Genomic DNA, 12,923 nt, shown 5'->3' with positions numbered 1-12,923 from the left:
GAATAAACCTGAGTAAGGAGACAAAAGACCTGTGTGCAGAAAACCATAAGACACTGATGAAAAAAAGATGATACAAACAGATGGAGAGATATACCATGTTCTTGGATTGGAAGAATCAACACTGTGAAAATGACTGTACTATCCAAAGCAATGTACAGATTCAGTGCAATCCCTATCAAACTACCACTGGCATTTCTCACAGAACTAGAACAAAAAGTTTCACAATTTGTATAGAAACGCAAAAAGACCCCGAATAGCCAAAGCAATCTTGAGAAAGAAAAACGGAGCTGGAGGAATCAGGCTCCCTGACTTCAGACTATACTACAAGGCTACAGTAATCAAGACAGTATGGTACTGACACAAAAACAGACATATAGATCAACAGGACAGGACAGAAAGCCCAGAGATAATCCCACACACATATTGTCACCTTATCTTTGGTAAAGGAGGCAAGAATATACAGTGGAGAAAAGATAGCCTCTTCAATAAGTGGTGCTGGGAAAACTGGACACCTACATGTGAAAGAATGAAATTAGAACACTCCCTAACACCATACACAAAAATAAACTCAAAATGGATTAAAGACCTAAATGTTAAGGTCAGACACTCTAAAACTCTTAGAGGAAAACATAGGCAGAACACTCTATGACATAAATCACAGCAAGATCCTTTTTGACCCACCTCCTAGAGAAATGGAAATAAAAACAAAAATAAACAAATGGGACCTAATGAAACTTAAAAGCTTTTTCACAGCAAAGGAAACCATAAACAAGACAAAAAGACAACTCTCAGAATGGGAGAAAATATTTGCAAATGAAGCAACTGATAAAGGATTAATCTCCAAAACATACAAGCAACTCATGCAGCTCATTATCAAAAAAAACCAAACAACTCAACCCAAAAATGGGCAGGAGACCTAAATAGACATTTCTCCAAAGAAGATATACAGATTGCCAACAAACACATGAAAGGATGCTCAACATCACTAATCATTAGAGAAATGCAAATCAAAACTACAATGAGGTATCACCTCACACCAGTCAGAATCACCATCATCAAAAAATCTACAAATAATAAATGCTGGAGAGGGTGTGGAGAAAAGAGAACCCTCTTGCACTGTTGGTGGGAATGTAAATTGATACAGCCACTATGGAGAATAGTATGGAGGTTCCTTAAAAAATTAAAAATAGAACTACCATACGACCCAGCAATCCCACTACTGGGCATATACCCTGAGAAAACCATCATTTAAAAAGAGTCACGTACCACAATGTTCATTGCAGTTCTATTTACAATAGCCAAGACATGGAAGCAACCTAAGTGTCCATTGAAAGATGAATGGATAAAGAAGATGTGGCAATATATACAATGGAATACTACTCAGTCATAAAAAAGAAATGAAACTGAATTCCTTGTAGTGAGGTGGATGGACCTAGAGACTGTCATACAGAGTGAAGTAAGCCAGAAAGAGAAAAACAAACACCATATTCTAACACATTTATATGGAATCTAAAAAAAAATAAATTTGTTCTGAAGAACCTCAGGGCAGGGCAGCAATAAAGACGCAGACGTAGAGAATGGACTTGAGGACATGGAGAGGGGGAAGGCTAAGCTGGGACGAAGTGAGAGAGTGGCATGGACATATATACACTACCAAATGTAAAATAGATAGCTAGTGGGAAGCAGCCCCATGGCACAGGGAGCTCACCTTGGTGCTTTGTGACCACCTAGAGGGGTGGGATAGGGAGGGTGGGAGGGAGACGCAAGAGGGAGGGGATACGGGGATATATGTATACGTATAGCTGATTCACTTCGTTATACAACAGCAATTAACACAACACTGTAAAGCAATTATACTCCAATGAGGATGTTAAGGGAAAAAAAGAAATAAACTTTAGGACTTAGAGATAATCTAATCTGACTTCCTGATTTTACAGATAAATAAAATGAGGCCTACAAAGGTAAAAGAAGAGGAGAAAAGAAAGGAAATAGCTTTTTTACAAAAAATATTACGTATTTTTGTACATGTTATTTCACTTAATCCTGGCACCAAGTCTACAAATTTGGTACTACTATACCCATTTTCATAGGAAGTCTAAGAGGTTGAGAGATGAATTTTTTGTGTATATATTCTCAAAATTCAAGAATTCACATTCGGATTCCCTTATTCTAAATCCTATTTTCCACAGCATGAAAAAAGGTTAAGGCACGTATTATGTGCAAGGTACGTTCATATATTTTATCTTAATTTTAAAATAAAATAATACCTGCCAATAATATAATATTTAAACCCCCCCTGGCTCCCTTCTGTGCTGACTTTTGGGTAGAAATATGCAAATCAGATAGATCTAAAACATATTAAGTACCTATGCATGACTGTAATAGCAAATACTTTTATTTATCGCCCATCTTCTAGTTGCTTTGCATATATTTACTCATTTAATTAACCATCATAACAATGCTGGGAAGTCTGTCACTGCGCCCATGTAGGCAATCACTGTATACAGCTACTACTCACTGAGAAAGGGGACAAGAGATTTAGCAAGAGAGTCAAGGCATTTGGTTGCTCTACTGAACAATAATTAAGAAGGGTTCCCCGTTCGGCAAAGGGACTGAGATTCCGCAGAGAAAAAACAGCAAATGAAAAGCAGGGATAAGGAGCTTTACAAGGGTCAGGCATCCTCAAGAACAGAGCAGAGTTCTTGGTAATATTCTCACCGAGATGTTACATTTCCCTTTCTCTCTGCAAGAATAGTGACCCTTGTAGACTTATTTCTGTTCTAATTCTTGTTGAAGCTGAAGATTGGGTTAATGATAATGACACAATTTCTCTGTAGCAATACCACACACTGAAGCTTTCTGCCCTGTTTGAAGAAAAGTCTTTTTAAGTATTTCAGCAGCAAATTTAAGATTACTGCCTTCACTTAGATCGTTCATTTTTATCTTACTTTCTTCTTGAATTTCCTGTTTCACCCAAGCACTGGGAAAAAGATAACGAGTAAATCTTGGATATAGCAATGTAGCAAAGGAGTAATTAAATTGGATTGCATGATAACAAAAATTGAATTTCTATCTATATTTCCCTTCATTATATACAAGTTAACTGCCACTGCATTTTGCTATTTACTTGACTACTTGAAAGTTCCCAATAATTAACTTGTATAAAAATTAACAGCTTTCATAATCATCATTACTTATTATGGACTTTACCTCTACAATAACATTTATGTATACTTCATTTGACTGATAAAATTCCAATATATGAAGCAGGTCCCCAGCTACTTTTAGAACGAGTACCTGAATTTGAAAGCGTGTAGTCAGATACTAATGATAAATCTGCACGACATGCCTTGTGCTTGTTCCTGAGATTTAATTTGACGGCACCTATAACATCTCACAATCATTGATCACGCGGAGGAGGTTCAGCTAAGTTAAATTTAAAAAGCACTTAAACAGGCATTCAGCTTATTAGTTCCAAATGTCAAGCTGAAGTCAAAGGCAAATAGTAGGTTTTCACCCCTTAAATAAACTAAGCCACGCTTTGGTATAGATCAAGTTATTGTACTTATATTCTGTTTTTACTCTGAAGAGTCCAAGAATCTGTTCAGGAGACAGAAAAATAGCAAATTCAAGGATTGAAACAAAAAAGCATTATTTTTATAAACAGTTTTTTAAAGTTCAAATTGAAATGCAATAAATGGTACCTGTTTAGGTGTACAATATGACACATTTTAGTATAAGTATATGCCCATGAAACCATCACCAAAATCAAGAAAATAAACATATCTGTCACTCCCCAAATCTTCCTGTGCTGCTGATGAATTCTTACCTCCTGCCCCTCTCCACTCCATCACCACCCCTCCCTGGTCCCCGGACAACCTCTAATCTGCTGTTTGTCACTACACTTTACCTTGCATTTCCTAGGGTTTTATATTAATTGAATTATAAAATGTGTACTTTTTGTGGCCTAGGGTCTTTCACTCAGGATGATTATGTTGAGATTAACTTGTTAGAGTGTATATCAGCAGTTCATTCTTTTTTATTGCTAAGAAGCAATCAGTTGTGTGCAGTTATAATCAGTTATAACTGATGGACATTTGGATTGTATCCAGGTTTTGGTTATTACAATGAAGTTGCTATGAACATTCATGCAGCTCTTAGTAGGAACATATGCTTCCTTTCTCTTGAGGAAATACTTAGGAATGGAATTGTTGGATCATATGATAACTGTATGCATCACCGTCAAGTGTTTTACAAATGTCTTGTACCATTTCACATTCCCACCAGCAGTATATAAGAGTATCAACTATTTGAAAAATATCATTTCTTGAAGCAGTAGGACTGAAGACAGTCCTATAAGCTATTTTTCAGCCAGAAAATTCTCAGCTCACAGAGAATGTCACTAGGTCTTTGTCACATGGCCCCCTTCATCGACCCTCTCACCACATGTCAGCCCACCTCCCCAAGGCCAGCAATTGAATCCTTCTCAGGCTTTGAGTCCCTGACTAAGGCTGGGTACCACCTCTTTTGACTCTCAGCTGATTAGGTCTGACCTACCCAGGGTAATCTCCCTTGTGATTACTTCAAAGTCACCTGACTTGAAACCTGAACCACATCTGCAAAATCCCTTCAGCTATGTCATATAACGCAAACTAATAATAGGAGAGAAATAAATCACATTCTTCCCTGTCCCCTCAGAAAAGAGAAAATCATTGGAACTAAAAGTCCTTTGACAAGATAAATAAAATTGATAAAATTCTAATCAGATTGATCAGTAAAAAAAAAAAAAGGTAAAATAAAAAGTTACAAATATCAGGAATGAGAGAGATGACATCACTGCAGAGCCTACCTATAATATAGTATTAGAATGGTAGGGAAATATTATGAATAATAGGTCTAGCTTTTTCATCCAACCTGACAAACTCTGACTTTGATTTCTAGTATTTAGACCAACTATATTTAGTGTGATTATTAATATGGTTAAGTTTAAATCTATCACCGTGCTATTTGCTTTCTATTTTTCTATCTGTCCTTTATTCCTTCTTCCCATCTTTCCTGCCTTCTTTCAGATTAATCAAATATGTTTTATGATACCATTTTATCTCTTGTGTTTGGTTATTTCAGGGGTTGTTTTAGGATTTATAGTATATACATCTATAACTTACAGTCTACCTTCATATTATACCATTTTCCATTTAGCCTAAAAATCTTAGTATTTTCTCTCTTAACTTTTGTGCTATTGTTGGCATATGTTTTAATTCCGTGTGTGTGTGGTTGTGTGTGTGTATCAATATTTTTTATCCATTCACTTGTTGACAGATACTTAGGCTGTTTCTATATCTTGGCTAATGTAAATAATGCTGCAGCAAACATGGAAAAGAAGATATTTCTTTGAGATATAGATTTCATTTCTTTTGGATATATACCCAGGAGTGGGACTGCCAGATCATATGGTAACTCTATTTTTAATTTTATGAAGAATTTCCATACTATCTTCCATACTTGGGGTTAATTCATATTCTTAGGTATATGAGTTTACAGTTTTATAAAATTTGGAAATTTTTCAACCATTAATTCTTCGAATAGTTTTCTGCCCCACACCCTTCTCTTCTTCAGGAACTCTAACCATGTGTACTTAAAATTTTCCTACAGCTTACTGATGCTGTGTTTATTTTTTTTTACTCTTTGTATTTGTTTTGAGTAGATTCTATTGCTATGTCTTCAAGTTTACTAAACTTTTATTCTGAAAAGTTTAGTCTACCCTTAATCCTCTGCAGGGTAATTTTTATGTCATCATAACTTTTTTATAACTTCCATTTCTATACTTAACTTTCAAATACAGTATATATGAATATATTGTACAAATATAATATAAATACAATAACTGTTTAATATCCTCCTGCTAATTATATAATGTCTCTGTCAGTTCTCAGTCACTTTTGATCAACTGACTTTTCTTCTCATGTGTCATGCCTTCCTACATTTAACATGCCAGGTAATTTTTTATGGCCAGAGATTGTGATTTTATCTTACTGGGAGCTAGACATTTTTATAATCCTATAAATGTGCTTTATTATGGAACACAGTTAGTTACTTGGAAACAGTTTGATCCTTTCAGGTTTTGTTTTTAAGATATTTTTTCCAGGGGAATAGAGCCGTGCTTAGTCCAGGACTAAATTATTCACCCTACAGAGGCAAGGCTCTTTTGTGTACTCTGCCCAATGCCCCATAAATCTTGACGTTTTCAGTTTGCTTGGTGCAGCAGTTACTATTCCAGCCCCTTCGGTTCTTTTCATGACTCTTCCCCCAGACTCCAAAAGTTTGCTCACATGTAGGCACATTCTGACCAGTATTCTGTTGAATGCTCAAGGGATAACTACCCAGGTTTCCGGAGTTCTTTATCTGCTCAGTTCTGTTCTCCCTGGTAAATATTCTGTTTCAAAACTCTAGGTACCTTGGTTTCCATGGTCTCTTAACTTGGTCCCCTCAACTTAGGGGCTCCACAGTGTTCTGCCTGGGTTTCCCCTCCTTGCACTGCAGATGAAAACTCAATCACAGCAAGACACTGAGTTAATTGTTTGTTTCCTGTCTCTCAGAAATCACTGTCTCTTGTCTGATGTCCAGTGTCTTGCAAAGCATTTTTTCATACATTTTGCCCATTTAATGGTTGTTTTAGGCAGGAGGGAAAATTCAGTCCTTGTTATTGCGTCTTGACAAGAAGTGGAAATCATGAGATTTATTAGTGTTATTGTTTTTAATGACATGAGTATCCAAGTAAGAACCATCAAAATGGTCCATCATCAACCATTTTCCTCAAATAGAAAAAGGAGTACATGGTGTCTAATTTAGTTTTAATTTCTACATTGCATCTGGAAGGAATGTAAAGTATGTATGTATGTATGTACATATGTATGTATTATTAATCTTATATCCCCAGTGTCATATATGTTCTGCATATTCTAACTCCCCAGGAAAATCTCTGGGAAAGGGAACAGCTGGCAGAATACAATTCAATTATTCTTAAATCCTGGCCATCACTGTTTAAATACCCTCAAAAGCCCATCTCACAAACCTTACATTATAACATACATTTTTTATCCCTCCCAATTATTCTGAGAGGTTGAATTCCATCTTTACAAAAGTTATGTATATAGTTGTCATGTTTCTTAATCTTTTTCATTCTCACTTCATCACTTATAAAAAATAGCAAAAACAGAGCAATATAGCATGCTATGAATTCAATTATATATGTAAAACATCACATACATTATGTGAAATTGATGTGATAGCTATTTAATACTATTATTTCCCGCTTGTACTTCACCCTGAGAACAAATTGTTAATATTAGCAGAAGTCACAATATTTATGCCTGGTTTTGTTCCTCATACCAGGAAAGTCTTTGAGATTCAGTTTTTACTAAAGGTTTCACAGTCTTGCTTTTGTCAGTTCTCAATATAACTGTGAAGGTTTCTAGTTTGCTGCATGCAACTCAAACAACGTTGTGTGAAGAGTCAGCTTAATTACCTTTTAGGGTAATTAGAAAAGACATAAAATAAAACTATGTGTGCATAGCATCTTAGATAAATTATATCTTAAATAACAAGGTAGAATAATCCATGTTTAACACAACTGGTAACAGCTAGATCATAAGATTCTGACGGTATGCTTTTGACAAATACATATTTCACTTTGCAAATAAACTACTGAGAAGATTCTACATGGCAAAGTAGCTCTATGCTGACTTCAACCTTTCTAAATGTCTGCTTCCTAATACTTACCTTCCTCACACGCTAGACCGTAATTGGGATAAAGCCTTCATACGATACTTAGGTCTTGACTGGTTAAAATCTGATTCACTGGCATAGTCTCTGATTAATATTCTAATGGGAATTAAAACTTATACCCCGGGCTTCCCTGGTGGCGCAGTGGTTGAGAGTCCGCCTGCCGATGCAGCGGACGCGGGTTCGTGCCCCGCTCCGGGAAGATCCCACATGCCGCGGAGCGGCTGGGCCCGTGAGCCATGACCGCTGAGCCTGCACGTCTGGAGCCTGTGCTCCGCAACTGGAGAAGCCACAGCGGTGAGAGGCCCGCGTACCACAAAAAAACAAAACAAAACAAAAACAAACAAACAAAAAAACGTATACCCCAAGAACACTGTTTATCTCTCATCCTCTCAACAGTGGGAAGTCTTCTTCTCTCATATCCACATACCATAGGATCTGAAAGTGGGAAAGATGCCTCCTGGCTGCTTGTTGCCTGCAGACTATTTAGTGTCCTTCCTGTTTTAAAAGTCTCAATGGTTTTGACGCGATTCTGCCAGCCTATGTCACTCAGCTCTTTTTTCCACCAGCTACAGATGCTGCTCGTCACTTTCTCTGCTTTACTGTTTCACCAATAACTTCAGATTGGGGAATTTCAATACAGGTAGATGACTGAGCCCAAACTCTGGCCTCTGTCTCCCATGATCTCCTCAGTTTGGACGGGCATTTCCCCAGTTTATATTTCACAGACCACTATAACAAGTATTTATATGCGTAACCACTGAAATTTGCCTTATCACCCCTCAGTCACCATCACCTGGAAAATGACTGCTTTGCACAAATTCAAATCACTTCTCCACTTGTTCTGTGCCTAGACCCAAACACCTAATGCCAAACGTATGGACTGATCCACTTTAAATTAATGATCACAGATTTAACTGGACTCTCAGCACGGTCTAAAATTAACTGTCCCTCATTAATTCATTCTTTCACGCTCTGAGATGATTCTATTGTACCTTCTCTTTTTTTCCCCTCCAACTATCAGCATCCCTCCTCATACTGAGGGCTTCTGTTCTTTATCTTTGAGCAAATAGCACTATTTAGAAAATAAGTGCTTCAGCTTCATACTCACTCCTTCTGGAATCAGCCTCCAACTTCTCTCCTGTTACTCTACCTGTGTACCCTGGCAACATCCAACGTGTACATAGCACTTAATGTGTACTAATACCGATCCACATATCTTACATACATAAATTTACTTAAGCCTGCAATAATACTATAAGCTCAATGCTATAATTATCCCTATTTTACAGATAAGGAAACTGAGGAACATAGGGATTAAGTAATTTCCCAAAAGGTTGCACAGCTAGTGAACCAAGGAACTGGAACTTGAAATAGTTAATAGACAATTTTTAGAGCAGTTTTAGGTTTATAGAAAATCAAGCAGAAAGTACAGACAGCACCCACATTCTACCTTTCCCTCCAACACAGACATACAGACACACACACACACACACACAGTGTCCCCTATTAACAACTTTCATTCATTCATGTGGTATGTTTGTTAAAATTGATGAGCCAATATTGATACATTATTATCAACTGTATAGTTGATAAACAAACTCCATAGTTTCGAGTTCACCGTTTGTGTTATACAGTTCTATAGGTTTTGACAAATGACTAAAGTCATGTATTCACTATTACAGTAGCTTACAGAATAGTTTCACTGCCCTAAAAATCCCCTGTACTCCACCTATTCATCCCTCCCTCCCCCTGCCCCGAATCCCTATCATCCCTACAGCTTTGTCTTCTCCAGGATGTAATATAGTTGGAATCACACAGCATATAGACTTTCAAACCGGCTTCTCTTACTGAGAAATACGCTCTCCAGGTTTCTCTATATTTTTTCATGGCTTGATAGTTCATTACATTCTTGGCCAAATAACATTCAATATTCCATTGTATAAATATACTACAGTTTATTTTACCCATTCACCTACTGAAAGGTAACTTGGTTGCTTCCAAGTTTTGGCAGTTAGGAATAAAACTGCCATAAACATCTGTGTACAGGTTTTTATGTGAACGTAAGATTTCAGTTCCTTTGGGTAAATACCAAGGAGTACGATTGCTGGATGGCACGTCATGAGTATGTTTAGTTTTTTTGTTTTTCTTTTTACACCTTTATTGTAGTATAATTGCTTTACAATGGTGTGTTAGTTTCTGCTTTATAACGAAGTGAATCAGTTATACATATACATATGTTCCCATATCTCTTCCCTCTTGCATCTCCCTCCCTCCCACCCTCCCTATCCCACCCCTCTAGGGGGTCACAAAGCACCGAGCTGATCTCCCTGTGCTATGCGGCTGCTTCCCACTAGCTATCTGTTTTACATTTGGTAGTGTATATATGTCCATGCCTCTTTCTCGCTTTGTCTCAGCTTACCCTTCCCCCTCCCCATATCCTCAAGTCCATTCTCTAGTAGGTTTGTGTCTTTATTCCTGTCTTACCCCTAGGTTCTTCATGACATTTTTTTTTCTTAAATTCCATATATATGTGTTAGCATATGGTATTTGTCTCCCTCCTTCTGACTTACTTCATTCTGTATGACAGACTCTAGGTCTATCCACCTCATTACAAATAACTCAATTTCGTTTCTTTTTATGGCTGAGTAATATTCCATTGTATATATGTGCCACATCTTCTTTATCCATTCAAAACTACAAATAGAACTACCACATGACCCTGCAATCCCACTCCTGGGCATATACCCTGAGAAAACCATCATTCAAAAAGAGTCATGTACCACAATGTTCATTGCAGCTCTATTTACAATAGCCAGGACATGGAAGCAACCTAAGTATGTTTAGTTTTGTAAGAAGCTGCCAGACTGTCTTCCAAAGTGGCTGCACCATTTGGCATTCCCACCAGCAACGAATGAAATGTTCCACACACTGCTCAGCATTTGGTGTTGTCAGTGATTTGCATTTTAGCCATTTTAGCCATTCTAACAGGTGTGCACTGGCATCTCATTGTTGTTTTAAGAAACAGGGATTTTGAAGCAGCCCATCTGACACCAGAGTCAGTAGTGTTTAGCTACTATACTGTTCCTGGTTAACACCAAATCCCTAACTTGTGGACTAGAGCCCATGCCTTCCTATCAAACCAAGGGCTATGCTCCATCCTGCAACATCATTTTCTCCCTTTTTATTGGACCATTCCCTTCAGCATATAAACATGCCTTAAGCTCATTTATCTTAAAAAGAAAACCCTTAGGCTTCAGACAGATTGGAACCTGGGACCCTTTGCTATAGTGCTTGTACCTGGACACACCTCTCCTCAAGCGATGAAATACAAGGATACAAAATACAAGCTATAAGGGACTTAAAATAACTGTGTGCATGTGCAGTTGGGGCAAATTATGGACAAAAAGTTACAAAAAGACCAAAAACCCAAATGCCACTTCTGAAGAGCTGGGATTAAAAACAGGGGGTCTGGAGCAAAAGCAGGGCACTGCACATGTCCCCTGCACACCCCACCACCTAAGGGGCGGGCAGAAGACCTGAGCCACACCTCCAGCCCGACCCCCCAGCACACCCCTACCCTCACCCCATATAAGGAAGCAGCTCAACACCCCTCAGGGAGCTGAGCCAGCAAGGGAAACTGCTACTTGTTCTCTTTCCCCCCTGCTGCAGCAGGGGCCCTAATAAAGCCTTGCCTGAATTTCCTGTCTGGCCTCTTATCAATTTCTATTGATTAAGGAGGCCAAGAACCCTGGTTAGTAACAGGCTCTCTATCCTTTCCTTATCTCTGCTCCCCTTCATGGCAACCTTCTCAAAATATTTCTCCTTACTTGCTATTTTTGTTCCTTCATTCAATTCTCTTGATATTATGCTTCCTGTTTGCATCGTTTCTCGGACTGTTAATGTCATCGATAATTTCCACTTAACTCTCAGCATCATCTGACATACCGGATTCCCCATGTATCCCTGTAACACTTTTCCGCTTGGTTTCTGGGATAACATACTTTTTAATTTATCTCCTACTGTGTTGGTCCATTGCAACTAAATTGCTGTTCTGAATTCTTCTCATGTCCTAATGTTTAAGTGTTTGAGAGTCCCCCATCTCAGTCCTTGGTTCAGTCTTCATTTGTATACTCTGCCTCCCAGGTAATGATATCTATTTCCGTGGTTTTAAATACTACCTGTAATCTGATGATTCACAAGTATAATATATATTTCCAAGCTTTCCACAGGCCCTCAGATCAGAGTCTCACATCAAACTGAACAGCTGACATGTTTACCTGTCACCTGACAGGTTTACCTGTCATTAGATGTGAATCTAATACTTAGGAAGCCCCAAATTGAATTTTATTTCCTGTCCGTCAAAACTTGCTTCTCACACAGTGTTCCTCGTTTCAATATGTGAACCACCATTCACCCTGATGCTTCTGCCAAACATCTGAGTCATCCTTTATTCCTTCCTCTCTTTTTCTGACATTCAACATCCAAGTTAAAACAAATTCTGTTGGGTTAGCCTTCAAAATATATCTTAAATCCAACAATGTCTCACCGTATCGACTACTAGTGCCTTCAGATTCTCCACGCTCCACGACTTCCAGGACACCATTTGCTTGGGATACAATGAGAATTTTGCCCTAGAGTTTGCCCAAGGTAATGGCCTTGACAGTTCGTGCCACCCTCAGCTCTTGCATTGACATCACAATAGCTTCCCTGCAGTGTTTGCTTCTTGAGGAAGGCAAATCGTAGAGTGAGAAGGATTGGTAACTCACATATTCTTCATCCTATCACTGAGGTAAGTTCTCCATTGGTGATGTGTTTCCCAGACTGCATCCCTTGATTCACTGCTCCTGAGAGATGCTCTTCAATGAAGGGTTTCATGGCCAAATAAGTTTGAACATGACCCCCAAGTAAATCCCCACTCAGGAAGATTCACAAAGTAGTTTAGCCTTTATAGTCTTTGAAAAAGCTTGCAGGAAGGAAACACGTGTAAATTTAAGTAATTTTTCCTAATCTTATTCACGACAGAACATTTTTTCTCATCTTATCGGGTAAGGAGGAATGTTTATACCTCCCTCCTCACCTGTTCTTTTAAGAACAACCATAGTTTCACTACTCGCTGAAGTGAGCACATTTTACCAGCA

Source organism: Stenella coeruleoalba, assembly GCF_951394435.1.
Source record: "Stenella coeruleoalba genome assembly, chromosome: 21".
Lineage (NCBI taxonomy): Eukaryota > Metazoa > Chordata > Mammalia > Artiodactyla > Delphinidae > Stenella > Stenella coeruleoalba.
This window is presented reverse-complemented; position numbering follows the sequence as displayed.